This window comes from Eptatretus burgeri, chromosome 16, assembly GCF_056783735.1.
Source record: "Eptatretus burgeri isolate ZD-2024b chromosome 16, Ebu_testis_v1, whole genome shotgun sequence".
Lineage (NCBI taxonomy): Eukaryota > Metazoa > Chordata > Myxini > Myxiniformes > Myxinidae > Eptatretus > Eptatretus burgeri.
The window spans coordinates 47,167,278-47,190,857 of record NC_140976.1 but is presented as its reverse complement, the minus strand read 5'-3'; positions in this window follow the sequence as shown (position 1 = coordinate 47,190,857).

Here is a 23,580-nt window from a genome sequence, read left to right as displayed (position 1 = left end):
GAGAGCGGAGCGAGGAGGCCGAGGAGAGCGCGGAGCGAGGAGGCCGAGGAGAGCGCGGGAGCGAGGAGGCCGAGGAGAGCGCGGAGCGAGGAGGCCGAGGAGAGCGCGGGAGCGAGGAGGCCGAGGAGAGCGCGGAGCGAGGAGGCCGAGGAGAGCGCGGGAGCGAGGAGGCCGAGGAGAGCGGAGCGAGGAGGCCGAGGAGAGCGAGGAGGCCGAGGGGAGCGCGGATCGAGGAGGCCGAGGAGAGCGCGGAGCGAGGAGGCCAAGGAGAGCGCGGAGCGAGGAGAGCAAGGAGCGAGGAGGCCGAGGAGAGCCCGGAGCGAGGAGGCCGAGGAGAGCGTGGAGCGAGGAGGCCGAGGAGAGCGCGGAGCGAGGAGGCCGAGGAGAGCGCGGAGCGAGGAGGCCGAGGAGAGCGCGGAGCGAGGAGGCCGAGGAGAGCGCGGAGCGAGGAGGCCGAGGAGAGCGCGGAGCGAGGAGGCCGAGGAGAGCGCGGAGCGAGGAGGCCGAGGAGAGCGCGGAGCGAGGAGGCCGAGGAGAGCGCGGAGCGAGGAGGCCGAGGAGAGCGCGGAGCGAGGAGGCCGAGGAGAGCGCGGAGCGAGGAGAGCGCGGAGCGAGGAGGCCGAGGAGAGCGCGGAGCGAGGAGGCCGAGGAGAGCGCGGAGCGAGGAGGCCGAGGAGAGCGCGGAGCGAGGAGGCCGAGGAGAGCGCGGATTGAGGAGGCCGAGGAGAGCGCGGATTGAGGAGGCCGAGGAGAGCGCGGAGCGAGGAGGCCGAGGAGAGCGCGGAGCGAGGAGGCCGAGGAGAGCGCGGAGCGAGGAGGCCGAGGAGAGCGCCGAGCGAGGAGGCCGAGGAGAGCGCCGAGCGAGGAGGCCGAGGAGAGCGCCGAGCGAGGAGGCCGAGGAGAGCGCGGAGCGAGGAGGCCGAGGAGAGCGCGGAGCGAGGAGGCCGAGGAGAGCGCAGAGGCCGAGGAGAGCGCGGAGCGAGGAGGCCGAGGAGAGCGCGGAGCGAGGAGGCCGAGGAGAGCCCGGAGCGAGGAGGCCGAGGAGAGCGCGGAGCGAGGAGGCCGAGGAGAGCGCGGAGCGAGGAGGCCGAGGAGAGCGCCGAGAGAGGAGGCCGAGGAGAGCGCCGAGGCCGAGGAGAGCGCCGAGCGAGGAGGCCGAGGAGAGCGCCGAGCGAGGAGGCCGAGGAGAGCGCCGAGCGAGGAGGCCGAGGAGAGCATGGAGCGAGGAGGCCGAGGAGAGCGCGGAGCGAGGAGGCCGAGGAGAGCGCGGAGCGAGGAGGCCGAGGAGAGCGCGGAGCGAGGAGGCCGAGGAGAGCGCGGAGCGAGGAGGCCGAGGAGAGCGCGGAGCGAGGAGGCCGAGGAGAGCGCGGAGCGAGGAGGCCGAGGAGAGCGCGGAACGAGGAGGCCGAGGAGAGCGCGGAGCGAGCAGGCCGAGGAGAGCGCGGACCGAGGAGGCCGAGGAGAGCGCCGAGCGAGGGGGCCGAGGAGAGCGCCGAGCGAGGAGGCCGAGGAGAGCGCCGAGCGAGGAGGCCGAGGAGAGCGCCGAGCGAGGAGGCCGAGGAGAGCGCCGAGCGAGGAGGCCGAGGAGAGCGCCGAGCGAGGAGGCCGAGGAGAGCGCCGAGCGAGGAGGCCGAGGAGAGCGCCGAGCGAGGAGGCCGAGGAGAGCGAGGAGGCTGAGGAGAGCATGGAGCGAGGAGGCCGAGGAGAGCGCGGAATGAGGAGAGCGCGGATCGAGGAGGCCGAGGAGAGCGCGGATCGAGGAGGCCGAGGAGAGGGCGGAGCGAGGAGGCCGAGGAGAGCGCCGAGCGAGGAGGCCGAGGAGAGCGCCGAAGCCGAGGAGAGCGCCGAGAGAGGAGGCCGAGGAGAGCGCCGAGGCCGAGGAGAGCGCCGAGCGAGGAGGCCGAGGAGAGCGCCGAGCGAGGAGGCCGAGGAGAGCGCCGAGCGAGGAGGCCGAGGAGAGCATGGAGCGAGGAGGCCGAGGAGAGCGCGGAGCGAGGAGGCCGAGGAGAGCGCGGAACGAGGAGGCCGAGGAGAGCGCGGAGCGAGCAGGCCGAGGAGAGCGCGGACCGAGGAGGCTGAGGAGAGCGCGGAGCGAGGAGAGCGCGGACCGAGGACAGCGCTGAGCGAGGAGGCCGAGGAGAGCATGGACCGAGGAGAGCGCGGATCGAGGAGGCCGAGGAGAGCGCCGAGCGAGGAGGCCGAGGAGAGCGCCGAGCGAGGGGGCCGAGGAGAGCGCCGAGCGAGGAGGCCGAGGAGAGCGCCGAGCGAGGAGGCCGAGGAGAGCGCCGAGCGAGGAGGCCGAGGAGAGCGCCGAGCGAGGAGGCCGAGGAGAGCGCCGAGCGAGGAGGCCGAGGAGAGCGCCGAGCGAGGAGGCAGAGGAGAGCGCGGAGCGAGGAGGCCGAGGAGCGAGGAGGCCGAGGAGAGCGCGGAGCGAGGAGGCCGAGGAGAGCGCGGACCGAGGAGAGCGCGGATCGAGGAGGCCGAGGAGAGCGCGGATCGAGGAGGCCGAGGAGAGGGCGGAGCGAGGAGGCCGAGGAGAGCGCCGAGCGCGGAGGCCGAGGAGAGCGCCGAGCGAGGAGGCCGAGGAGAGCGCCGAAGCCGAGGAGAGCGCCGAGGCCGAGCGAGGAGGCCGAGGAGAGCGCCGAGCGAGGAGGCCGAGGAGAGCGCCGAGCGAGGAGGCCGAGGAGAGCATGGAGCGAGGAGGCCGAGGAGAGCGCGGAGCGAGGAGGCCGAGGAGAGCGCGGAACGAGGAGGCCGAGGAGAGCGCGGAGCGAGCAGGCCGAGGAGAGCGCGGACCGAGGAGGCCGAGGAGCGCGGAGCGAGGAGGCCGAGGAGAGCGCGGAGCGAGGAGGCCGAGGAGAGCGCGGATCGAGGAGGCCGAGGAGAGCGCGGATCGAGGAGGCCGAGGAGAGCGCGGATCGAGGAGGCCGAGGAGAGGGCGGAGCGAGGAGGCCGAGGAGAGCGCCGAGCGAGGAGGCCGAGGAGAGCGCCGAGCGAGGAGGCCGAGGAGAGCGCCGAGCGAGGAGGCCGAGGAGAGCGCCGAGCGAGGAGGCCGAGGAGAGCGCCGAGCGAGGAGGCCGAGGAGAGCGCGGAGCGAGGAGGCCGAGGAGAGCGCGGAGCGAGGAGGCCGAGGAGAGCGCGGAGCGAGGAGGCCGAGGAGAGCGCGGAGCGAGGAGGCCGAGGAGAGCGCGGACCAAGGAGAGCGCGGAGCGAGGAGGCCGAGGAGAGCGCGGACCGAGGAGAGCGCGGAGCGAGGAGGCCGAGGAGAGCGCGGAGCGAGGAGGCCGAGGAGAGCGCGGAGCGAGGAGGCCGAGGAGAGCGCGGAGCGAGGAGGCCGAGGAGAGCGCAGAGCGAGGAGGCCGAGGAGAGCGCGGAGGCCGAGGAGAGCGCGGAGCGAGGAGGCCGAGGAGAGCGCGGAGCGAGGAGGCCGAGGAGAGCGCGGAGCGAGGAGGCCGAGGAGAGCGCGGAGCGAGGAGGCCGAGGAGAGCGCGGAGCGAGGAGGCCGAGGAGAGCGCGGAGCGAGGAGGCCGAGGAGAGCGCGGAGCGAGGAGGCCGAGGAGAGCGCGGAGCGAGGAGGCCGAGGAGAGCGCGGAGCGAGGAGGCCGAGGAGAGCGCGGAGCGAGGAGGCCGAGGAGAGCGCGGAGCGAGGAGGCCGAGGAGAGCGCGGAGCGAGGAGGCCGAGGAGAGCGCGGAGCGAGGAGGCCGAGGAGAGCGCGGATCGAGGAGGCCGAGGAGAGCGCGGATCGAGGAGGCCGAGGAGAGCGCGGAGCGAGGAGGCCGAGGAGAGCGAGGAGGCCGAGGAGAGCGCGGAGCGAGGAGGCCGAGGAGAGCGCGGAGCGAGGAGGCCGAGGAGAGCGCGGAGCGAGGAGGCCGAGGAGAGCGCGGAGCGAGGAGGCCGAGGAGAGCGCGGAGCGAGGAGGCCGAGGAGAGCGCGGAGCGAGGAGGCCGAGGAGAGCGAGGAGGCCGAGGAGAGCGCGGATCGAGGAGGCCGAGGAGAGCGCGGATCGAGGAGGCCGAGGAGAGCGCGGAGCGAGGAGGCCGAGGAGAGCGCGGAGCGAGGAGGCCGAGGAGAGCGCGGAGCGAGGAGGCCGAGGAGAGCGCCGAGCGAGGAGGCCGAGGAGAGCGCCGAGCGAGGAGGCCGAGGAGAGCGCCGAGCGAGGAGGCCGAGGAGAGCGCCGAGCGAGGAGGCCGAGGAGAGCGCCGAGCGAGGAGGCCGAGGAGAGCGCGGAGCGAGGAGGCCGAGGAGAGCGCGGAGCGAGGAGGCCGAGGAGAGCGCGGAGCGAGGAGGCCGAGGAGAGCGCGGAGCGAGGAGGCCGAGGAGAGCGCGGACCGAGGAGGCCGAGGAGAGCGCGGCGCGGGGAGAGCGCGAACCGAGGAGAGCGCGGAGCGAGGAGGCCGAGGAGGCCGAGGAGAGCAAGGAGCGAGGAGAGCGCGGAGCGAGGAGGCCGAGGAGAGCGCGGATCGAGGAGGCCGAGGAGAGCGCCGAGCGAGGAGGCCGAGGAGAGCGCCGAGCGAGGAGGCCGAGGAGAGCGCCGAGCGAGGAGGCCGAGGAGAGCGAGGAGGCCGAGGAGAGCGCGGAGCGAGGAGGCCGAGGAGAGCGCGGAGCGAGGAGGCCGAGGAGAGCGCGGAGCGAGGAGGCCGAGGAGAGCGCGGAGCGAGGAGGCCGAGGAGAGCGCGGAGCGAGGAGGCCGAGGAGAGCGCGGAGCGAGGAGGCCGAGGAGAGCGCGGATCGAGGAGGCCGAGGAGAGCGCGGATCGAGGAGGCCGAGGAGAGCGCGGATCGAGGAGGCCGAGGAGAGGGCGGAGCGAGGAGGCCGAGGAGAGCGCCGAGCGAGGAGGCCGAGGAGAGCGCCGAGCGAGGAGGCCGAGGAGAGCGCCGAGCGAGGAGGCCGAGGAGAGCGCCGAGCGAGGAGGCCGAGGAGAGCGAGGAGGCTGAGGAGAGCATGGAGCGAGGAGGCCGAGGAGAGCGCGGATCGAGGAGGCCGAGGAGAGCGCGGATCGAGGAGGCCGAGGAGAGCGCGGATCGAGGAGGCCGAGGAGAGGGCGGAGCGAGGAGGCCGAGGAGAGCGCCGAGCGAGGAGGCCGAGGAGAGCGCCGAAGCCGAGGAGAGCGCCGAGAGAGGAGGCCGAGGAGAGCGCCGAGGCCGAGGAGAGCGCCGAGCGAGGAGGCCGAGGAGAGCGCCGAGCGAGGAGGCCGAGGAGAGCGCCGAGCGAGGAGGCCGAGGAGAGCATGGAGCGAGGAGGCCGAGGAGAGCGCGGAGCGAGGAGGCCGAGGAGAGCGCGGAACGAGGAGGCCGAGGAGAGCGCGGAGCGAGCAGGCCGAGGAGAGCGCGGACCGAGGAGGCTGAGGAGAGCGCGGAGCGAGGAGAGCGCGGACCGAGGACAGCGCTGAGCGAGGAGGCCGAGGAGAGCGCGGATCGAGGAGAGCGCGGATCGAGGAGGCCGAGGAGAGCGCCGAGCGAGGAGGCCGAGGAGAGCGCCGAGCGAGGAGGCCGAGGAGAGCGCCGAGCGAGGAGGCCGAGGAGAGCGCAGAGCGAGGAGGCCGAGGAGAGCGCCGAGCGAGGAGGCCGAGGGGAGCGCCGAGCGAGGAGGCCGAGGAGAGCGGTGATGGAAGAGGCCGAGCAGAGTGCGGAGTGAGGAGGCTGAGGAGAGCAGGGCACGAGGAGGCCAAGGAGAGCGTGGACTGAGGAGGCCGAGGAGAGTGGACAAAATATGACTGGAACTTGCAATAATCAGCTGAAAGAAATAACAACTGCCAGAATGTGCGAAATCTTCAAAGTACAGTTTATATTCTTTTTTCTCATCTTTTTCTGGATGTACATGAAGGATGCCGAGGTGAACGCGGACCGAGGAGGCCGAGGAGAGCGAGAACCGAGGAGGCCGAGGAGAGCGAGAACAGAGGAGAGCACGGACCGAGGAGAGCGCGGACGGAGGAGAGCACGGACCGAGGAGGCGGAGGAGAGCGCGGACCGAGGAAGCCGAGGAGAGCGCGGAGCGAGGAAGCCGAGGAGAGCGCGGAGCGAGGAGGCCGAGGAGAGCGCGGAGCGAGGAGGCCGAGGAGAGCGCGGAGCGAGGAGGCCGAGGAGAGCGCAGAGCGAGGAGAGAGGAGAGCGAGGAGGCCGAGGAGAGTGCGGAGCGAGGTTGCCGAGGAGAGGGCGGAACGAGGAGGCCGAGGCGAGCGCGGACCGAGGAGGCCGAGGCGAGCGCGGACCGAGGGGGCCGAGGAGAGTGTGGAGCGAGGAGGCCGAGGAGAGCGCAGAGGCCGAGGAGAGTGCGGAGGCCGAGGAGAGCGCGGAGCGAGGAGGCCGAGGAGAGCGCGGAGGCCAAGGAGAGCGCGGAGCGAGGAGGCCGAGGAGAGCGCGGAGCGAGGAGGCCGAGGAGAGCGCGGAGCGAGGAGGCCGAGGAGAGCGCGGAGCGAGGAGGCCGAGGAGAGCGCGGAGCGAGGAGGCCGAGGAGAGCGCGGAGCGAGGAGGCCGAGGAGAGCGCGGAACGAGGAGTCCGAGGAGAGCGCGGAACGAGGAGGCCGAGGGAAGCGGTGATGGAAGAGGCCGAGCAGAGTGCGGAGTGAGGAGGCTGAGGAGAGCAGGGCCCGAGGATGCCAAGGAGAGCGTGGACTGAGGAGGCCGAGGAGAGTGGACAAAATATTACTGGAACTTGCAATAATCAGCTGAAAGAAATAGCAACTGCCAGAATGTGCGAAAACTTCAAAGTAAAGTTTATATTCTTTTTTCTCATCTTTTTATGGATGTACATGAAGGATGCCGAGGTGAACGCGGACTGAGGAGACCGAGGAGAGCGAGAACCGAGGAGGCCGAGGAGAGCGAGAACCGAGGAGGCCGAGGAGAGCGAGAACCGAGGAGGCCGAGGAGAGCGAGAACCGAGGAGGCCGAGGAGAGCGAGAACCGAGGAGGCCGAGGAGAGCGAGAACCGAGGAGGCCGAGGAGAGCGAGAACCGAGGAGGCCGAGGAGAGCGAGAGCGCAGGAGGGCGAGGAGGGCGAGAACCCAGGAGGCCGAGGAGAGCGCGGGAGCGAGGAGGCCGAGGAGAGCGCGGAGCGAGGAGGCCGAGGAGAGCGCGGACCGAGGAGGCCGAGGAGAGCGCGGACCGAGGAGGCCGAGGAGAGCGCGGACCGAGGAGGCCGAGGAGAGCGCGGAGCGAGGAGGCCGAGGAGAGCGCGGAGCGAGGAGGCCGAGGAGAGCGCGGAGCGAGGAGGCCGAGGAGAGCGCGGAGCGAGGAGGCCGAGGAGAGCGCGGAGCGAGGAGGCCGAGGAGAGCGCGGAGCGAGGAGGCCGAGGAGAGCGCGGAGCGAGGAGAGCAAGGAGCGAGGAGGCCGAGGAGAGCCCGGAGCGAGGAGGCCGAGGAGAGCGCGGAGCGAGGAGGCCGAGGGGAGCGCGGAGCGAGGAGGCCGAGGAGAGCGCGGATCGAGGAGGCCGAGGAGAGCGCGGATCGAGGAGGCCGAGGAGAGCGCGGAGCGAGGAGGCCGAGGAGAGCGCGGAGCGAGGAGGCCGAGGAGAGCGCGGAGCGAGGAGGCCGAGGAGAGCGCCGAGCGAGGAGGCCGAGGAGAGCGCCGAGCGAGGAGGCCGAGGAGAGCGCCGAGCGAGGAGGCCGAGGAGAGCGCGGAGCGAGGAGGCCGAGGAGAGCGCGGAGCGAGGAGGCCGAGGAGAGCGCGGAGCGAGGAGGCCGAGGAGAGCGCGGAGCGAGGAGGCCGAGGAGAGCGCGGAGCGAGGAGGCCGAGGAGAGCGCGGAGCGAGGAGGCCGAGGAGAGCGCGGATCGAGGAGGCCGAGGAGAGCGCGGATCGAGGAGGCCGAGGAGAGCGCGGAGCGAGGAGGCCGAGGAGAGCGCGGAGCGAGGAGGCCGAGGAGAGCGCCGAGCGAGGAGGCCGAGGAGAGCGCGGAGCGAGGAGGCCGAGGAGAGCGCCGAGCGAGGAGGCCGAGGAGAGCGCCGAGCGAGGAGGCCGAGGAGAGCGCGGAGCGAGGAGGCCGAGGAGAGCGCGGAGCGAGGAGGCCGAGGAGAGCGCGGAGCGAGGAGGCCGAGGAGAGCGCGGAGCGAGGAGGCCGAGGAGAGCGAGGAGGCCGAGGAGAGCGCGGAGCGAGGAGGCCGAGGAGAGCGCGGAGCGAGGAGGCCGAGGAGAGCGCGGAGCGAGGAGGCCGAGGAGAGCGCGGAGCGAGGAGGCCGAGGAGAGCGCGGATCGAGGAGGCCGAGGAGAGCGCGGAGCGAGGAGGCCGAGGAGAGCGCGGAGCGAGGAGGCCGAGGAGAGCGCGGAGCGAGGAGGCCGAGGAGAGCGCGGAGCGAGGAGGCCGAGGAGAGCGCCGAGCGAGGAGGCCGAGGAGAGCGCGGAGCGAGGAGGCCGAGGAGAGCGCGGAGCGAGGAGGCCGAGGAGAGCGCGGAGGCCAAGGAGAGCGCGGAGCGAGGAGGCCGAGGAGAGCGCGGAGCGAGGAGGCCGAGGAGAGCGCGGAGCGAGGAGGCCGAGGAGAGCGCAGAGCGAGGAGGCCGAGGAGAGCGTGGAGGCCGAGGAGAGCGCGGAGCGAGGAGGCCGAGGATAGCGCGGATCGAGGAGGCCGAGGAGAGCGCCGAGCGAGGAGGCCGAGGAGAGCGCCGAGCGAGGAGGCCGAGGAGAGCGCCGAGCGAGGAGGCCGAGGAGAGCGCCGAGCGAGGAGGCCGAGGAGAGCGCCGAGCGAGGAGGCCGAGGAGAGCGCGGAGCGAGGAGGCCGAGGAGAGCGCGGAGCGAGGAGGCCGAGGAGAGCGCGGAGCGAGGAGGCCGAGGAGAGCGCGGAGCGAGGAGGCCGAGGAGAGCGCGGAGCGAGGAGGCCGAGGAGAGCGCGGAGCGAGGAGAGCGCGGACCGAGGAGAGCGCGGAGCGAGGAGGCCGAGGAGAGCGCGGATCGAGGAGGCCGAGTAGAGCGCGGATCGAGGAGGCCGAGGAGAGGGCGGAACGAGGAGGCCGAGGAGAGCACGGAGGCCGAGGAGAGCGCGGAGCGAGGAGGCCGAGGAGAGCGCCGAGCGAGGAGGCCGAGGAGAGCGCCGAGCGAGGAGGCCGAGGAGAGCGCGGAGCGAGGAGGCCGAGGAGAGCGCGGAGCGAGGAGGCCGAGGAGAGCCCGGAGCGAGGAGGCCGAGGAGAGCGCGGAGCGAGGAGGCCGAGGAGAGCGCGGAGCGAGGAGGCCGAGGAGAGCGAGGAGGCTGAGGAGAGCGAGAGGCCGAGGAGAGCGCGGAGCGAGGAGGCCGAGGAGAGCGCGAGCGAGGAGGCCGAGGAGAGCGAGGAGCGAGGGGGACGAGGAGAGCGCGAAGCGAGGAGGCCGAGGAGAGCCCGGAGCGAGGAGGCCGAGGAGAGCGCGGAGCGAGGAGGCCGAGGAGAGCGCGGAGCGAGGAGGCCGAGGAGAGCGCGGAGCGAGGAGGCCGAGGAGAGCGCGGAGCGAGGAGGCCGAGGAGAGCGCGGAGCGAGGAGGCCGAGGAGAGCGCGGAGCGAGGAGGCCGAGGAGAGCGCGGAGGCCGAGGAGAGCGCGGAGCGAGGAGGCCGAGGAGAGCGCGGAGCGAGGAGGCCGAGGAGAGCGCGGAGCGAGGAGGCCGAGGAGAGCGCGGAGCGAGGAGGCCGAGGAGAGCGCGGAGCGAGGAGGCCGAGGAGAGCGCGGAGCGAGGAGGCCGAGGAGAGCGCGGAGCGAGGAGAGCGCGGAGCGAGGAGAGCGCGGAGCGAGGAGGCCGAGGAGAGCACGGAGCGAGGAGAGCGCGGAGCGAGGAGGCCGAGGAGAGCGCGGATCGAGGAGGCCGAGGAGAGCGCGGATCGAGGAGGCCGAGGAGAGCGCGGATCGAGGAGGCCGAGGAGAGCGCGGATCGAGGAGGCCGAGGAGAGGGCGGAGCGAGGAGGCCGAGGAGAGCGCCGAGCGAGGAGGCCGAGGAGAGCGCCGAGCGAGGAGGCCGAGGAGAGCGCCGAGCGAGGAGGCCGAGGAGAGCGCCGAGCGAGGAGGCCGAGGAGAGCGCGGAGCGAGGAGGCCGAGGAGAGCGCGGAGCGAGGAGGCCGAGGAGAGCGCGGATCGAGGAGGCCGAGGAGAGGGCGGAGCGAGGAGGCCGAGGAGAGCGCGGATCGAGGAGGCCGAGGAGAGGGCGGAACGAGGAGGCCGAGGAGAGCGCGGAGGCCGAGGAGAGCGCGGAGCGAGGAGGCCGAGGAGAGCGCGGAGCGAGGAGGCCGAGGAGAGCGCGGAGCGAGGAGGCCGAGGAGAGCGCGGAGCGAGGAGGCCGAGGAGAGCGCGGAGCGAGGAGGCCGAGGAGAGCGCCGAGCGAGGAGGCCGAGGAGAGCGCGGAGCGAGGAGGCCGAGGAGAGCGCGGAGCGAGGAGGCCGAGGAGAGCGCGGAGCGAGGAGGCCGAGGAGAGCGCGGAGCGAGGAGGCCGAGGAGAGCGCGGAGCGAGGAGGCCGAGGAGAGCGCGAAGCGAGGAGAGCGCGGAGCGAGGAGGCCGAGGAGAGCGCGGAGCGAGGAGGCCGAGGAGAGCGCGGAGCGAGGAGGCCGAGGAGAGCGCGGAGGCCGAGGAGAGCGCGGATCGAGGAGGCCGAGGAGAGCGCGGATCGAGGAGGCCGAGGAGAGCGCGGATCGAGGAGGCCGAGGAGAGCGCGGATCGAGGAGGCCGAGGAGAGCGCGGAGCGAGGAGGCCGAGGAGAGCGCGGAGCGAGGAGGCCGAGGAGAGCGCGGAGCGAGGAGGCCGAGGAGAGCGCGGAGCGAGGAGGCCGAGGAGAGCGCGGAGCGAGGAGGCCGAGGAGAGCGCGGAGCGAGGAGGCCGAGGAGAGCGCGGAGCGAGGAGGCCGAGGAGAGCGCCGAGCGAGGAGGCCGAGGAGAGCGAGGAGGCCGAGGAGAGCGCGGAACGAGGAGTCCGAGGAGAGCGCGGAACGAGGAGGCCGAGGAGAGCGCGGAACGAGGAGGCCGAGGAGAGCGCGGAACGAGGAGGCCGAGGAAAGCGCGGAGCGAGGAGGCCCAGGAGAGCGCGAGCGAGGAGGCCGAGGAGAGCGCGGAGCGAGGAGGCCGAGGAGAGCGAGGAGGCCGAGGAGAGCGCGGAGCGAGGAGGCTGAGGAGAGCGCGGAGCGAGGAGGCCGAGGAGAGCGCGGAGCGAGGAGGCCGAGGAGAGCGCGGAGCGAGGAGGCCGAGGAGAGCGCGGAGCGAGGAGGCCGAGGAGAGCGCGGAGCGAGGAGGCCGAGGAGAGCGCGGGAGCGAGGAGGCCGAGGAGAGGAGAGCGAGGAGGCCGAGGAGAGCGCGGAGCGAGGAGGCCGAGGAGAGCGCGGAGCGAGGAGGCCGAGGAGAGCGCGGAGCGAGGAGGCCGAGGAGAGCGAGAGCGAGGAGGCCGAGGAGAGCGCGGAGCGAGGAGGCCGAGGAGAGCGCGGAGCGAGGAGGCCGAGGAGAGCGCGGAGCGAGGAGGCCGAGGAGAGCGCGGAGCGAGGAGGCCGAGGAGAGCGCGGAGCGAGGAGGCCGAGGAGAGCGCGGAGCGAGGAGGCCGAGGAGAGCGCGGAGCGAGGAGGCCGAGGAGAGCGCGGAGCGAGGAGGCCGAGGAGAGCGCGGAGCGAGGAGGCCGAGGAGAGCGCGGAGCGAGGAGGCCGAGGAGAGCGCGGAGCGAGGAGGCCGAGGAGAGCGCGGAGCGAGGAGGCCGAGGAGAGCGCGGAGCGAGGAGGCCGAGGAGAGCGCGGAGCGAGGAGGCCGAGGAGAGCGCGGAGCGAGGAGGCCGAGGAGAGCGGAGCGAGGAGGCCGAGGAGAGCGCGGAGCGAGGAGGCCGAGGAGAGCTGAGCGAGGAGGCCGAGGGGAGCGCGGACGGAGGAGGCCGGGGAGAGCGCGGATCGAGGAGGCCGAGGAGAGGGCGGAGCGAGGAGGCCGAGGAGAGCGCGGAGCGAGGAGACCGAGGAGAGCGCCGGGGCCGAGTAGAGCGCCGAGCGAGGAGGCCGAGGAGAGCGCGGAGCGAGGAGGCCGAGGAGGGCGCGGCGCGAGCAGGACAAGGAGAGCGCCGAGCAAGGAGGCCGAGGAGAGCGCGAGCGAGGAGGCCGAGGAGAGCGCGAGCGAGGAGGCCGAGGAGAGCGCGGAGCGAGGAGGCCGAGGAGAGCGCGGAGCGAGGAGGCCGAGGAGAGTGCGGAGCGAGGATGCCGAGGAGAGGGCGGAACGAGGAGTCCGAGGCGAGCGCGGACCGAGGAGGCCGAGGCGAGCGCGGACCGAGGAGGCCGAGGCGAGCGCGGACCGAGGGGCCGAGGAGAGCGTGGAGCGAGGAGTCCGAGGAGAGCACGGAGGCCGAGGAGAGCGCGGAGGCCGAGGAGAGCGCGGAGCGAGGAGGCCGAGGAGAGCGCGGAGGCCAAGGAGAGCGCGGAGCGAGGAGGCCGAGGAGAGCGCAGAGCGAGGAGGCCGAGGAGAGCGCGGAGCGAGGAGGCCGAGGAGAGCGCGGAGCGAGGAGGCCGAGGAGAGCGCGGATCGAGGAGGCCGAGGAGAGCGCGGATCGAGGAGGCCGAGGAGAGCGCGGATCGAGGAGGCCGAGGAGAGCGCGGAGCGAGGAGGCCGAGGAGAGCGCGGAGCGAGGAGGCCGAGGAGAGCGCGGAGCGAGGAGGCCGAGGAGAGCGCGGAGCGAGGAGGCTGAGGAGAGCGCGGAGGCCAAGGAGAGCGCGGAGCGAGGAGGCCGAGGAGAGCACGGAGCGAGGAGGCCGAGGAGAGCGCGGAGGCCGAGGAGAGCGCGGAGGCCGAGGGGAGCGCGGAGCGAGGAGGCCGAGAGCGCGGAGCGAGGAGGCCGAGGAGAGTGCGGAGGCCAAGGAGAGCGCGGAGCGAGGAGGCCGAGGAGAGCGCGGAGCGAGGAGGCCGAGGAGAGCGCGGAGCGAGGAGGCCGAGGAGAGGGCGGAGCGAGGAGGCCGAGGAGAGCGCGGAGCGAGGAGGCCGAGGAGAGCGCGGAGCGAGGAGGCCGAGGAGAGCGCGGAGCGAGGAGGCCGAGGAGAGCGCGGAGCGAGGAGGCCGAGGAGAGCGCGGAGCGAGGAGGCCGAGGAGAGCGCGGAGCGAGGAGGCCGAGGAGAGCGCGGAGCGAGGAGGCCGAGGAGAGCGCGGACCAAGGAGAGCGCGGAGCGAGGAGGCCGAGGGGAGCGCGGATCGAGGAGGCCGAGGGGAGCGCGGAGCGAGGAGGCCGAGGAGAGCGCGGAGCGAGGAGGCCGAGGAGAGCGCGGAGCGAGGAGGCCGAGGAGAGCGCGGAGCGAGGAGGCCGAGGAGAGCGCGGAGCGAGGAGGCCGAGGAGAGCGCGGAGCGAGGAGGCCGAGGAGAGCGCGGAGCGAGGAGGCCGAGGAGAGCGCGGAGCGAGGAGGCCGAGGAGAGCGCGGAGCGAGGAGGCCGAGGAGAGCGCGGAGCGAGGAGGCCGAGGAGAGCGCCGAGCGAGGAGGCCGAGGAGAGCGCCGAGCGAGGAGGCCGAGGAGAGCGCGGAGCGAGGAGGCCGAGGAGAGCGCGGAGCGAGGAGGCCGAGGAGAGCGCGGAGCGAGGAGGCCGAGGAGAGCTGGAGGCGAGGAGGCCGAGGAGAGCGAGGCGGCCGAGGAGAGCGCGGAGCGAGGAGGCCGAGGAGAGCCCGGAGCGAGGAGGCCGAGGAGAGCGAGGAGGCCGAGGAGAGCGCGGAGCGAGGAGGCCGAGGAGAGCGCGGAGCGAGGAGGCCGAGGAGAGCGCGGAGCGAGGAGGCCGAGGAGAGCGCGGAGCGAGGAGGCCGAGGAGAGCGCGGAGCGAGGAGGCCGAGGAGAGCGCGGAGCGAGGAGGCCGAGGAGAGCGCGGAGCGAGGAGAGCGCGGAGCGAGGAGGCCGAGGAGAGCGCGGAGCGAGGAGGCCGAGGAGAGCGCGGATCGAGGAGGCCGAGGAGAGCGCGGATCGAGGAGGCCGAGGAGAGCGCGGATCGAGGAGGCCGAGGAGAGCGCGGAGCGAGGAGGCCGAGGAGAGCGCGGAGCGAGGAGGCCGAGGAGAGCGCGGAGCGAGGAGGCCGAGGAGAGCGCGGAGCGAGGAGGCCGAGGAGAGCGCGGAGCGAGGAGGCCGAGGAGAGCACGGAGGCCAAGGAGAGCGCGGAGCGAGGAGGCCGAGGAGAGCGCGGAGCGAGGAGGCCGAGGAGAGCGCGGAGCGAGGAGAGCGAGGAGCGAGGGGGCCGAGGAGAGCGCAGAGCGAGGAGGCCGAGGAGAGCGCGGAGCGAGGAGGCCGAGGAGAGCGCGGAGCGAGGAGGCCGAGGAGAGCGCGGAGCGAGGAGGCCGAGGAGAGCGCGGAGCGAGGAGGCCGAGGAGAGCGCGGAGCGAGGAGGCCGAGGAGAGCGCGGAGCGAGGAGGCCGAGGAGAGCGCGGAGCGAGGAGGCCGAGGAGAGCGCGGAGCGAGGAGGCCGAGGAGAGCGCGGAGCGAGGAGGCCGAGGAGAGCGCGGAGCGAGGAGGCCGAGGAGAGCGCGGAGCGAGGAGGCCGAGGAGAGCGCGGAGCGAGGAGGCCGAGGAGAGCGCGGAGCGAGGAGGCCGAGGAGAGCGCGGATCGAGGAGGCCGAGGAGAGCGCGGATCGAGGAGGCCGAGGAGAGCGCGGATCGAGGAGGCCGAGGAGAGCATGGATCGAGGAGGCCGAGGAGAGCGCGGATCGAGGAGGCCGAGGAGAGCGCGGAGCGAGGAGGCCGAGGAGAGCGCCGAGCGAGGAGGCCGAGGAGAGCGCGGAGCGAGGAGGCCGAGGAGAGCGCGGAGCGAGGAGGCCGAGGAGAGCGCGGAGCGAGGAGGCCGAGGAGAGCGCGGAGGCCGAGGAGAGCGCGGAGCGAGGAGGCCGAGGAGAGCGCGGAGCGAGGAGGCCGAGGAGAGCGCGGAGCGAGGAGGCCGAGGAGAGCGCGGAGCGAGGAGGCCGAGGAGAGCGCGGAGCGAGGAGGCCGAGGAGAGCGCGGAGCGAGGAGGCCGAGGAGAGCGCGGAGCGAGGAGGCCGAGGAGAGCGCGGAGCGAGGAGGCCGAGGAGAGCGCGGAGCGAGGAGGCCGAGGAGAGCGCGGAGCGAGGAGGCCGAGGAGAGCGCGGAGCGAGGAGGCCGAGGAGAGCGCGAAGCGAGGAGCGAGGAGAGGCCGAGGAGAGCGCGGATCGAGGAGGCCGAGGAGAGCGCGGATCGAGGAGGCCGAGGAGAGCGCGGATCGAGGAGGCCGAGGAGAGCGCGGAGCGAGGAGGCCGAGGAGAGCGCGGAGCGAGGAGGCCGAGGAGAGCGCGGAGCGAGGAGGCCGAGGAGAGCGCCGAGCGAGGAGGCCGAGGAGAGCGCCGAGCGAGGAGGCCGAGGAGAGCGCGGAGCGAGGAGGCCGAGGAGAGCGCGGACCGAGGAGGCCGAGGAGAGCGCGGAGCGAGGAGGCCGAGGAGAGCGCGGAGCGAGGAGGCCGAGGAGAGCGCGGAGGCCGAGGAGAGCGCGGAGCGAGGAGGCCGAGGAGAGCGCGGAGCGAGGAGGCCGAGGAGAGCGCGGAGCGAGGAGGCCGAGGAGAGCGCGGAGCGAGGAGGCCGAGGAGAGCGCGGAGCGAGGAGGCCGAGGAGAGCGCGGGGCGAGGAGGCCGAGGAGAGCGAGCGAGGAGGCCGAGGAGAGCGCGAGCGAGGAGGCCGAGGAGAGCGACGAGCGAGGAGGCCGAGGAGAGCGAGCGAGGAGGCCGAGGAGAGCGCGGAGCGAGGAGGCCGAGGAGAGCGCGGAGCGAGGAGGCCGAGGAGAGCGCGGAGCGAGGAGGCCGAGGAGAGCGCGGAGCGAGGAGGCCGAGGAGAGCGCGGAGCGAGGAGGCCGAGGAGAGCGCGGAGCGAGGAGGCCGAGGAGAGCGCGGAGCGAGGAGGCCGAGGAGAGCGCGGAGCGAGGAGAGCGCGGAGCGAGGAGGCCGAGGAGAGCGCGGAGCGAGGAGGCCGAGGAGAGCGCGGATCGAGGAGGCCGAGGAGAGCGCGGATCGAGGAGGCCGAGGAGAGCGCGGATCGAGGAGGCCGAGGAGAGGGCGGAGCGAGGAGGCCGAGGAGAGCGCCGAGCGAGGAGGCCGAGGAGAGCGCGGAGCGAGGAGGCCGAGGAGAGCGCGGAGCGAGGAGGCCGAGGAGAGCAAGGAGCGAGGAGAGCGCGGAGCGAGGAGGCCGAGGAGAGCGCGGAGCGAGGAGAGCGCAAAGCGAGGAGAGCGCGGAGCGAGGAGGCCGAGGAGAGCGCGGAGCGAGGAGGCCGAGGAGAGCGCGGAGCGAGGAGGCCGAGGAGAGCGCGGAGCGAGGAGGCCGAGGAGAGCGCGGAGCGAGGAGGCCGAGGAGAGCGCGGAGCGAGGAGGCCGAGGAGAGCGCGAAGCGAGAGGAGGCCGAGGAGAGCGAGAGCGAGGAGGCCGAGGAGAGCGCGAGCGAGGAGGCCGAGGAGAGCCGAGGAGAGCGAGGAGGCCGAGGAGAGCGCGGAGCGAGGAGGCCGAGGAGAGCGCGGAGCGAGGAGGCCGAGGAGAGCGCGGAGCGAGGAGGCCGAGGAGAGCGCGGAGGCCGAGGAGAGCGCGGATCGAGGAGGCCGAGGAGAGCGCGGAGCGAGGAGGCCGAGGAGAGCGCGGAGCGAGGAGAGCGCGGAGCGAGGAGGCCGAGGAGAGCGCGGATCGAGGAGGCCGAGGAGAGCGCGGATCGAGGAGGCCGAGGAGAGCGCGGATCGAGGAGGCCGAGGAGAGCGCGGATCGAGGAGGCCGAGGAGAGGGCGGAGCGAGGAGGCCGAGGAGAGCGCCGAGCGAGGAGGCCGAGGAGAGCGCCGAGCGAGGAGGCCGAGGAGAGCGCGGAGCGAGGAGGCCGAGGAGAGCGCGGAGCGAGGAGGCCGAGGAGAGCGCGGAGCGAGGAGAGCGCGGAGCGAGGAGAGCGCGGAGCGAGGAGGCCGAGGAGAGCGCGGAGCGAGGAGGCCGAGGAGAGCGCGGATCGAGGAGGCCGAGGAGAGCGCCGCGCGAGGTGGCCGAGGAGAGCGAGCGAGGAGGCCGAGGAGAGCGCGGGAGCGAGGAGGCCGAGGAGAGGGCGGAGCGAGGAGGCCGAGGAGAGCGCCGAGCGAGGAGGCCGAGGAGAGCGCGGAGCGAGGAGGCCGAGGAGAGCGCGGAGCGAGGAGGCCGAGGAGAGCGCGGAGCGAGGAGGCCGAGGAGAGCGCGGAGCGAGGAGAGCGCGGAGCGAGGAGGCCGAGGAGAGCGCGGAGCGAGGAGGCCGAGGAGAGCGCGGATCGAGGAGGCCGAGGAGAGCGCGGATCGAGGAGGCCGAGGAGAGCGCGGAGCGAGGAGGCCGAGGAGAGCACGGAGCGAGGAGGCCGAGGAGAGCGCCGAGCGAGGAGGCCGAGGAGAGCGTGGAGCGAGGAGGCCGAGGAGAGCGCCGAGTGAGGAGGCCGAGGAGAGCGCTGAGCGAGGAGGCCGAGGAGAGCATGGAGCGAGGAGGCCGAGGAGAGCGCGGAGCGAGGAGGCCGAGGAGAGCGCGGAGCGAGGAGGACCAGGAGAGCGCGGAGCGAGGAAGCAGAGGAGAGCGCGGATCGAGCAGGCCGAGGAGAGGGCGGAGCGAGGAGGCCGAGGAGAGGGCGGCGCGAGGAGGCCGAGAAGAGCACGGATCGAGGCCGAGGAGAGGGCGGAGCGAGGAGGCCGAGGAGAGCGCGGAGCGAGGAGGCCGAGGAGAGCGCCGAGCGAGGAGGCCGAGGAGAGCGCCGAGCGAGGAGGCCGAGGAGAGCGCCGAGCGAGGAGGCCGAGGAGAGCGCCGAGCGAGGAGGCCGAGGAGAGCGCCGAGCGAGGAGGCCGAGGAGAGCGCGGAGCGAGGAGGCCGAGGAGAGCGCGGACCGAGGAGAGCGCGGATCGAGGAGGCCGAGGAGAGCGCGGATCGAGGAGGCCGAGGAGAGCGCGAGCGAGGAGAGCCGAGGAGAGCGCGGAGCGAGGAGGCCGAGGAGAGCGCGGACCGAGGAGAGCGCGGACCGAGGAGAGTGCGGATCGAGGAGGCCGAGGAGAGCGCGGATCGAGGAGGCCGAGGAGAGCGCGGATCGAGGAGGCCGAGGAGAGCGCGGATCGAGGAGGCCGAGGAGAGCGCGGAGCGAGGAGGCCGAGGAGAGCGAGGAGGCTGAGGAGAGCATGGAGCGAGGAGGCCGAGGAGAGCGCGGATCGAGGAGGCCGAGGAGAGCGCGGATCGAGGAGGCCGAGGAGAGGGCGGAGCGAGGAGGCCGAGGAGAGCGCCGAGCGAGGAGGCCGAGGAGAGCATGGAGCGAGGAGGCCGAGGAGAGCGCGGAGCGAGGAGGCCGAGGAGAGCGCAGAGCGAGGAGGCCGAGGAGAGCACGGAGCGAGGAGGCCGAGGAGAGCGCGGAGCGAGGAGGCCGAGGAGAGCGCGGAGCGAGGAGGCCGAGGAGAGCGCGGAGCGAGGAGGCCGAGGAGAGCGCGGAGCGAGGAGGCCGAGGAGAGCGCGGAGCGAGGAGGCCGAGGAGAGCGCGGAGCGAGGAGGCCGAGGAGAGCGCGGAGCGAGGAGGCCGAGGAGAGCGCGGAGCGAGGAGGCCGAGGAGAGCGCCGAGCGAGGAGGCCGAGGAGAGCGCGGAGCGAGGAGGCCGAGGAGAGCGCGGAGCGAGGAGGCCGGGGAGAGGGGGGAGCGAGGAGGCCGAGGAGAGCGCGGAGCGAGGAGGCCGAGGGGAACGCGGATCGAGGAGGCCGAGGGGAGCGCGGAGCGAGGAGGCCGAGGAGAGCGCGGAGCGAGGAGGCCGAGGAGAGCGCGGAGCGAGGAGGCCGAGGAGAGCGCGGAGCGAGGAGGCCGAGGAGAGCGAGGAGGCTGAGGAGAGCGCGGAGCGAGGAGGCCGAGGAGAGCGCGTAGCGAGGAGGCCGAGGAGAGCGCGGATCGAGGAGGCCGAGGGGAGCGCGGATCGAGGAGGCCGAGGAGAGCGCGGATCGAGGAGGCCGAGGAGAGGGCGGAGCGAGGAGGCCGAGGAGAGCGCCGAGCGAGGAGGCCGAGGAGAGCGCGGAGCGAGGAGGCCGAGGAGAGCGCGGAGGGAGGAGAGCGAGAAGGCCGAGGGGAGCGCGGATCGAGGAGGCCGAGGAGAGCGCGGAGCGAGGAGGCCGAGGAGAGCGCGGAGCGAGGAGGCCGAGGAGAGCGCGGAGCGAGGAGGCCGAGGAGAGCGCGGAGCGAGGAGGCCGAGGAGAGCGCGGAGAGAGGAGGCCGAGGAGAGCGCGGAGCGAGCGCGGAGGCCGAGGAGAGCGCGGAGCGAGGAGGCCGAGGGGAGCGCGGATCGAGGAGGCCGAGGGGAGCGCGGAGCGAGGAGGCCGAGGAGAGCGCGGAGCGAGGAGGCCGAGGAGAGCGCGGAGCGAGGAGGCCGAGGAGAGCGCGGAGCGAGGAGGGCGAGGAGAGCGCGGAGCGAGGAGGCCGAGGAGAGCGCGGAGCGAGGAGGCCGAGGAGAGCGCGGAGCGAGGAGGCCGAGGAGAGCGCGGAGCGAGGAGGCCGAGGAGAGCGCGGAGCGAGGAGGCCGAGGAGAGCGCGGAGCGAGGAGGCCGAGGAGAGCGCGGAGCGAGGAGGCCGAGGAGAGCGCGGAGCGAGGAGGCCGAGGAGAGCGCGGAGCGCGGAGCGAGGAGGCCGAGGAGAGCGCGGATCGAGGAGGCCGAGGAGAGCGCGGAGCGAGGAGGCCGAGGAAAGCGCCGAGCGAGGAGGCCGAGGAGAGCAACGAGCGAGGAGGCCGAGGAGAGCGCCGAGCGAGGAGGCCGAGGAGAGCGCGGAGCGAGGAGGCCGAGGAGAGCGCGGAGCGAGGAGGCCGAGGAGAGCGCGGAGCGAGGAGGCCGAGGAGAGCGCGGAGCGAGGAGGCCGAGGAGAGCGCGGAGCGAGGAGGCCGAGGAGAGCGCCGAGCGAGGAGGCCGAGGCGAGCGCCGAGCGAGGGGGCCGAGGAGAGGGCGGAGCGAGGAGGCCGAGGAGCGCGCGGAGCGAGGAGGCCGAGGAGAGCGCGGAGCGAGGAGGCCGAGGAGAGCGCGGAGCGAGGAGGCCGAGGAGAGCGCGGAGCGAGGAGGCCGAGGAGAGCCCGGAGCGAGGAGGCCGAGGAGAGCGCGGAGCGAGGAGGCCGAGGAGAGCGCGGAGCGAGGAGGCCGAGGAGAGCGAGGAGGCTGAGGAGAGCGCGGAGCGAGGAGGCCGAGGAGAGCGCGGAGCGAGGAGGCCGAGGAGAGCGCGGAGCGAGGAGGCCGAGGAGAGCGCGGAGCGAGGAGGCCGAGGAGAGCGCGGAGCGAGGAGGCCGAGGAGAGCGCGGACGGAGCGAGGAGGCCGAGGAGAGCGCGGAGCGAGGAGGCCGAGGAGAGCGCGGAGCGAGGAGGCCGAGGAGAGCGCGGAGCGAGGAGGCCGAGGAGAGCGCGGATCGAGGAGGCCGAGGAGAGCGCGGATCGAGGAGGCCGAGGAGAGCGCGGATCGAGGAGGCCGAGGAGAGGGCGGAGCGAGGAGGCCGAGGAGAGCGCCGAGCGAGGAGGCCGAGGAGAGCGCCGAGCGAGGAGGCCGAGGAGAGCGCCGAGCGAGGAGGCCGAGGAGAGCGCCGAGCGAGGAGGCCGAGGAGAGCGCGGAGCGAGGAGGCCGAGGAGAGCGCGGAGCGAGGAGGCCGAGGAGAGCGCGGAGCGAGGAGGCCGAGGAGAGCGCGGAGCGAGGAGGCCGAGGAGAGCGCGGAGCGAGGAGAGCGCGGACCGAGGAGAGCGCGGAGCGAGGAGGCCGAGGAGAGCGCGGATCGAGGAGGCCGAGGGGAGCGCGGATCGAGGAGGCCGAGGAGAGCGCGGAGCGAGGAGGCCGAGGGGAGCGCGGAGCGAGGAGGCCGAGGAGAGCACGGAGCGAGGAGGCCGAGGAGAGCGCGGACCGAGGAGAGCGCGGATCGAGGAGGCCGAGGAGAGCGCGGATCGAGGAGGCCGAGGAGAGCGCGGAGCGAGGAGGCCGAGGAGAGCACGGAGCGAGGAGAGCGCGGAGCGAGGAGGCCGAGGAGAGTGCGGATCGAGGAGGCCGAGGAGAGCGCGGATCGAGGATGCCGAGGAGAGGGCGGAGCGAGGGGGCCGAGTAGAGCGGAGCGAGGAGGCCGAGGAGAGGGCCGAGGGAGGAGAGCTGAGCGAGGAGGCCGAGGAGAGCGCGGGAGCGAGGAGGCCGAGGAGAGCGCGGAGCGAGGAGGCCGAGGAGAGCGCGGAGCGAGGAGGCCGAGGAGAGCGCGGAGCGAGGAGGCCGAGGAGAGCGCGGAGCGAGGAGGCCGAGGAGAGCGCGGAGCGAGGAGGCCGAGGAGAGCGCGGAGCGAGGAGGCCGAGGAGAGCGCGAAGCGAGGAGAGCGCGGAGCGAGGAGGCCGAGGAGAGCGCGGAGCGAGGAGGCCGAGGAGAGCCCGGAGCGAGGAGGCCGAGGAGAGCGCGGAGCGAGGAGGCCGAGGAGAGCGCGGAGCGAGGAGAGCGCGGAGCGAGGAGGCCGAGGAGAGCGCGGAGCGAGGAGGCCGAGGAGAGCGCGGAGCGAGGAGGCCGAGGAGAGCGCGGAGCGAGGAGGCCGAGGAGAGCCCGGAGCGAGGAGGCCGAGGAGAGCGCGGAGCGAGGAGGCCGAGGATAGCGCGGAGCGAGGAGGCCGAGGAGAGCAGGGAGCGAGGAGAGCGCGGAGCGAGAAGAGCGCGGTGCGAGGAGGCCGAGGAGAGCACGGAGCGAGGAGAGCGTGGAGCGAGGAGGCCGAGGAGAGCGCGGACCGAGGAGGCCGAGGAGAGCGCGGAGCGAGGAGGCCGAGGAGAGCGCGGAGCGAGGAGGCCGAGGAGAGCGCGGAGCGAGGAGTGCCGAGGAGAGCGCGGAGCGAGGAGTGCCGAGGAGAGCGCGGGAGCGAGGAGGCCGAGGAGAGCGCGGGAGCGAGGAGGCCGAGGAGAGCCCGGAGCGAGGAGGCCGAGGAGAGCGCGGAGCGAGGAGGCCGAGGGGAGCGCGGAGCGAGGAGGCCGAGGAGAGCGCGGAGCGAGGAGGCCGAGGAGAGCGCCGAGCGAGGAGGCCGAGGAGAGCGCGGAGCGAGGAGGCCGAGGAGAGCGCGGAGCGAGGAGGCCGAGGAGAGCGCGGAGCGAGGAGTCCGAGGAGAGCGCGGAGGGAGGAGGCCGAGGAGAGCGCGGAGCGAGGAGGCCGAGGAGAGCGCGGAGCGAGGAGGCCGAGGAGAGCGCGGATCGAGGAGGCCGAGGAGAGCGCGGATCGAGGAGGCCGAGGAGAGCGCGGATCGAGGAGGCCGAGGAGAGCGCGGAGCGAGGAGGCCGAGGAGAGCGCCGAGCGAGGAGGCCGAGGAGAGCGCCGAGCGAGGAGGCCGAGGAGAGCGCCGAGCGAGGAGGCCGAGGAGAGCGCGGAGCGAGGAGGCCGAGGAGAGCGCGGACCGAGGAGGCCGAGGAGAGCGCGGAGGAGGCCGAGGAGAGCGCGGAGCGAGGAGGCCGAGGAGAGCGCGGAGCGAGGAGGCCGAGGAGAGCGCGGAGCGAGGAGGCCGAGGAGAGCGCGGAGCGAGGAGGCCGAGGAGAGCGCGGAGCGAGGAGGCCGAGGAGAGCGCGGAGCGAGGAGGCCGAGGAGAGCGAGAACCGAGGAGGCCGAGGAGAGCGAGAACCGAGGAGGCCGAGGAGAGCGAGAACCGAGGAGGCCGAGGAGAGCGAGAACCGAGGAGGCCGAGGAGAGCGCGGACCGAGGAGGCCGAGGAGAGCGCGGACGGAGGCCGAGGAGAGCGCGGGACGAGGAGGCCGAGGAGAGCGCGGGAGCGAGGAGGCCGAGGAGAGCGCGGAGCGAGGAGGCCGAGGAGAGCGCGGAGCGAGGAGTGCCGAGGAGAGCGCGGAGCGAGGAGGCCGAGGAGAGCGCGGGAGCGAGGAGGCCGAGGAGAGCGCGGAGCGAGGAGGCCGAGGAGAGCGCGGAGCGAGGAGGCCGAGGAGAGCGCGGAGCGAGGAGGCCGAGGAGAGCGCGGAGCGAGGAGGCCGAGGAGAGCGCGGAGCGAGGAGTGCCGAGGAGAGCGCGGAGCGAGGAGGCCGAGGAGAGCGGGAGCGAGGAGTGCCGAGGAGAGCGCGGAGCGAGGAGTGCCGAGGAGAGCGCGGAGCGAGGAGTGCCGAGAAGAGCGCGGAGCGAGGAGGCCGAGGAGAGCGCGGAGCGAGGAGGCCGAGGAGAGCGCGGAGCGAGGAGGCCGAGGAGAGCGCGGAGCGAGGAGGCCGAGGAGAGCGCGGAGCGAGGAGGCCGAGGAGAGCGCGGAGCGAGGAGGCCGAGGAGAGCGCGGAGCGAGGAGGCCGAGGAGAGCGCGGAGCGAGGAGGCCGAGGAGAGAGGAGAGCGAGGAGGCCGAGGAGAGCGCGGACCGAGGAGGCCGAGGTGAGCGCGGACCGAGGGGGCCGAGGAGAGCGTGGAGCGAGGAGGTCGAGAAGAGCGCAGAGGCCGAGGAGAGTGCGGGACCGAGGAGGCCGAGGAGAGCGGTGATGGAGGAGGCCGAGCAGAGTGCGGACTGAGGAGGCTGAGGAGAGCGGGGACCGAGGAGGAGAAGGAGAGCGTGGACTGAGGAGGCCGTGGAGAGTGTGGATATTATATTCCTGGAACTTGCAATAATCAGCTGAAAGAAATAGCAACTGCCAGAATGAGCGAAAACTTCAAATTACAGTTTATATTCTTTTTTCTCATCTTTTTGTGGATGAACATGAATATATATATATATATATATACATATATATATATATATATATATATATATATATATAT